The following is a 5,168-nucleotide window of genomic DNA, read 5'->3' as shown; positions in this document are numbered from 1 at the left end:
TAGTGAAAAAACTTTTGCAGTGGTTGGCATAACGAAGCGTTAGGTTAGTTTTCCGACTACTTTCGAAGAAAGTGGAGGATTTTTTTCGCTCGTTTTTTTAAAACCAACTTCGATTTTTTAACTTGCCTTTTAGGCGAGTTTTTGTATATCTTTTGAAAAGTTTGCTGTCCTGAGCTAAAACTTAAAAATATATTTCACTTATGATTTTTTTTGTGATTTGGATATTTAAAGATTTTCAAATTAGCTTACTTGGGACAATTAACGCGCGCATTTCTCGTGCTTTAATAGCGAGTTAGCGGCAATTTCATCCAGTTTAAAAATCGTTCCCAACTAATTTCAAGCATGGTGTTTGGTCTATTTAATTTTTCACCAAAACAAAATATATCGCTTTGTACTTCAACTAGCTAAAAAAAATTTTTTTTTTAAATTTGAAATTTGTTTTAGTTGTTTGTTGAAAACTTGTTCAATTTTTTCTAAAGCAAATACTAGTCCTTAGACCGTAAGATGCAGTCGGAACAATTTAGAAGTCTCCAATTTGGCTATTTGGCAGAATTCCTGGTTGTGACAGTTTTTTTCCAAGAGTAGCAAAAAGTTGAATTTCAGCACAATAATGTCTTGCAACTTTAAGAATTATAGCTTCACTAAAAAGAATGCAAAAAATATGTTGAATCATGAAGTTCGTGCTCACTGACTTTGTTTCAAAGAGTGGTTATATAAAAAAGAAAAAAAAACGGAAGCGAAAAATTTTAGGAATCCAAATAACTTTAGGAATTCAGAAATTTTGTCATCAGAGGGCAGTCAGAGTCAGATTATTCAGAATTTTCCTTGATACGAGCACTCTTATTTGTTTTTTTTTGGAGTTGATCTTGGTAGTACATACAAGACCGTTTTTTAGTCGAATCCAGACTTCAGCTTATCTCGTGTGCTAATAATTCATATTGAACAAAAACCATCCTTTTTTTCAGAACGATTCAACTTAAAATTTAAAAATCAATCGTTTTCAGCAATTATATTCAAACAAAATGGCAAAAAAGTGGATTTGATTCTTGATAAAGGAAAAAACATTTTTTTGTTTTTTTTGAAGATCCCTGAACACTTAAAAATCTGAAATTGTAATTTTTGATAACAATGTCAAGAGTCAAGGGAAAACACTTTATAGTTAATAGTTAAATCGTAAGCATCCTTAATTTTGTTTTAAAACTAATGCTCAATGATAAAAAGATTTTTCATCGTTTGCTTTTTGTGGTTTTTACCTAACAATTCGCAGTTCGGAAAGCAATTTTGGCAAATCGGCTAGTTTGTTTGTTGAGAGTTTCATACATTTCGTTGAGCTTGATTGGAGTTAAAAATACAAAATTTTACAAAATAAAATTGTCAAGTTTGAGATTTGCAATTTTATACAGCAGAGTTGCAATTTTTTCAGCTGATATGAAGTTTTTTGGATTTTGGAACTGATGGGGCAGCAGTTATTCCAATTGAAAATCTACTCTATTGCAAGACGTGGTCTTTTATTTTAATTTTTTCCTTTTACGAGGAGCGGAGACCGTCATCATTTGAAAAAGTAAGAAAAACAAGTTAAGTTATAGAGGACTTTGAAAAGGTACCTCTAGAAGTTTTAAAATGACATCAAAATAAAATTCCAGTGTTGCGAAGATTTTCTTCACCTCTGCGTTACTTGTTTTGTTGTGATCCTTAGTGCTTTTGATTTCATCAATTTCTCAGGTCAAAAACATTCATTGCTGAAACTTTTAAATATCTGTGACCACGACAAATTAACACGGAAACAAATTTTTCTGGTGCCGTTTTTCCTGCCAATTAGGTTAATGCCTGTTGAACTTTCTAAAAAAAATAGCAATTATTAAAAAAAAAATCTTTTTGATAGTTTAACGCAAACAATGCCTGATATCCAATGGAATACTGTGAAATTCGATTGAAAATTGCGGTTTCTCAGAGAGCTCGCATCTAGAAGGTCAGAGTTGCGACTCCCAGGAGACAAACATGATTGCGTCTTTGTAATACAACCCAGAATCTTTAGCAGTAACCTCGGTGCAAACTAGATTCTTGATACAAACATCAAATTACAGCGAAGAATCGATTATCTGGAAAGAAGATGTCTTTGCGGTGATTTCATGGAAAAAGCGCGCAATAAAAGAATTAACTTCGAGTGGTAGAACAGAGACCGACAGTTAAGACCGGTGTGTCGATAGAGGCCGGATGTTCTTAATGATTCGGTAATTATCCATCTTCTGCAGACCGCTTCAGATTAGAGTCACTTCATATACCTGCCAACTTAAGCTGAAACAAAATAAGCAAATTTAAGTCAGCTATTTTGTATCCGTTTTTTCGTTTTTCTTAGACTGTTCTAGGATTGTTCTTTAATATCAATTTAAGCAAATTCGATTTTATATTTTACAAAGTACTGTATCAAATTAAGGTTTGAGAGCTTTGTCATTTTTTTTTCTTGAAGGGCCAGCAAAATTTGCTCTTCTTAGCCGGTCAAAACGAAAATCTAAAAAAATTTTTTTAAATATTTTTATTTGTTCTGAATTCCAAAGATTAAAAAATTTTTTCTGCTGGTGATGAATTATACACGGTGATCAAAATAACAGTTTTAAAAAATTTTCATTCTTTACCCGAACAAAAAATTTGTCTCCCTGAGTTTAGATGCAAACAATTTTCACATGCAGTCATACATGCTAACCTTCTGGAGCTAGTTATGAGCGCTTTGAACATTTTCTGTTTAATTAGCAAGTCAGCCTCCAATAACCAATCGGCTTGCAAAATTTTGATTGTTTTTCAAGCTATTCAAGCGATGAAGTTTCCAGTATTTTCAATTTAGGACATGTCGTAAATAGGCTTGAGAAACTTTAACATTCATAGGCCGAATCAGTTCGCCAAAAATTTATTTCGTCTGAAACATTTCAAATTTTTTTATGAAGCGATATACATGGCAAAAGTCATTCAAGCAATAATACTATGAAAAAATTCGAGGTAAATTTTAAACCGAAGTATTCAAGCAATTCAAGCGATGATACTATGAAAAATTGAAAAACTCGAGTATCTTGCGAAAGATCCAAAAATTTCCTATGCAATCTAATTAATAACCATTTTAAGTTAGTTTATAGAGCGAATCGTATTTCAAAAAGTTGAGATTGTATATGCAAGCTATTCAAGAAACGAATTTTTGGAATAAATCAACTATTTCATAAGCCGAATCAGCCAGTGAAAAGTTAATTTTCTAAGCAATTTTTTCAATTAATGAAACTTTGAAATATTTCAAATTTTTTCATGAGGCGAGTCATATGGCGAAAAGCAAATGATTTCTATTGAAGCGACTCCAGCGGTGAAAGTTTGAAGTATTTCAATTTAATTCTTTGACGGACCTCAATTGAGAAAAGTTAATTATTTTTATGCAAGCTGTTCAAATGATTAAACGTTTCAAGTTATTTCATAGACTGAATTTGTTCTCAAAAGGTTGAAAATTTTCTAAGCTGGCAATTTTACCAATGAAGATATGAAATAGTTCAAGTTGTTTCATAGAGCGAATCAGTTCTTGAAAAAACAATTTTCTTTCAAGTTTTTCAATTAATCAAACTTTGAAATATTTTAAAATTTTGTAGGAAGCGAATCATAAATTGAAAAAATATCTGTTTTCTACTGAAGACATTCCAACAGAAAAAACTTGAAATAATTCAATTTAATTATTCGACCGAATTCATTTGCAAACGATTAACTATTTTTCTGCAAGTTATTCAAACGATTAAGCATTTCAAGGTAATCTATTTACTAAATTGGTTCTCAAAACGTTGAAGATTTCTAAGCTAGCTATTCAACCGATGAAGATATGAAATAATTCATGTTTTTTCAGTTCGCTAAAAATAATTCATGCTGAAATAGTTCGCGAAAAGTAAACTTTCTATGCAAGGTTTTCAGGTGACGAAACTTTGAAATAACTAAAATTATTTTATGAAGCAGAGGAAATGGCCAAAAGCATATGTTTTTCTCCTGAAGCCATTTCAGCGGTGGAAACTGTAAAATCTTCCAAGCAAATTGTTAGACCAAATTAATTTGCAAAAAAATTGAAATCTTGTATTCAAGATATTCTAGTGATGGAATAATTTAGTTTTTCTCATACACCGAATCAGTTTCAAAATGTTCATGTTTTTCTAGGCAAACTTTTCAAACAATGATACATCGAAAAGTTTTAAGTTATTTGAGGAAAAAAACGGACGGCGAAAAGTTTTTGTATTAATACCATTGAAGCAATGAAACTTTCTAGTTACTACAAACTTTTTCAAAGTCTGAATCGGTTAGAGAAAAAATGACTTTTCCAAGCCAGTTATTCCAACTAAGAATCTTTGAAATGTTTCAAGTTATTACACGAAGAGAAACGGATAGTGTGAAAATTTTCCTTGTTAAGACATTGATGCGATAAAACTTTGTATTAATTGAAATTGTTCCTTGGAGCGAATTGGCCAAAAAACCAAATTTTCTTGAGCACCTATGAGTTTTGAAACAAGTCAAACTGTTTCTGAAACCTTTTTCTTCAAGTTTTTTAATGCAAACTGTTCTAGCAATGAAATTGTGATCCGAAACTTTCTTAAGCCGGACATTGTGGAATAATTTTGAAACATTTTACTTGGAAATTGGGGCACGAACTATTAAAAAATTTTAAAGGAAAATTTATTCAAGTTACTAGAAATGCTCAATTTATGGGTAAAACAAAGAATATCAGAAAAAATCATACTCCAGTGAGACTTAGATCAAATTTCACTAGTTATTTAGGTAGACAAACATCTCTAGAAAAAACTGGTCGGTAAGGACCGACAAAAAATGCAAGACCCATTAGCTTATTGACCTCGTCAGATGATCGACGCCTTCTCCGTGAATCATCTGGAGTGCGGAATAAGGACTCTGTAAAGACAGTTCTTGTGCCTATTCGTCTTTAGCCAGTCAGTCTTCAAAGTTTTTTGATAAAGTTTCAGCGGATGCGCCAGGCATTCGTCCCCAGCGTGCCATTCCGATTTCAGCGGTGACTCTTAATAATATCGTCTTCAATGTCAAGGCTCCTTCACCGCCCAAGTTCGTCCAATCTCCTGTGCCCGGATCTCATTTCGGTCTCGTCGGATGAGGAGCTCCAATCAGTGGTGAAGATACAGACTCCTATT

This window comes from Symsagittifera roscoffensis, chromosome 6 (genome assembly GCF_963678635.1).
Source record: "Symsagittifera roscoffensis chromosome 6, txSymRosc1.1, whole genome shotgun sequence".
NCBI lineage: Eukaryota > Metazoa > Xenacoelomorpha > Acoela > Convolutidae > Symsagittifera > Symsagittifera roscoffensis.
Note: the sequence above shows the minus strand (reverse complement) of the source record.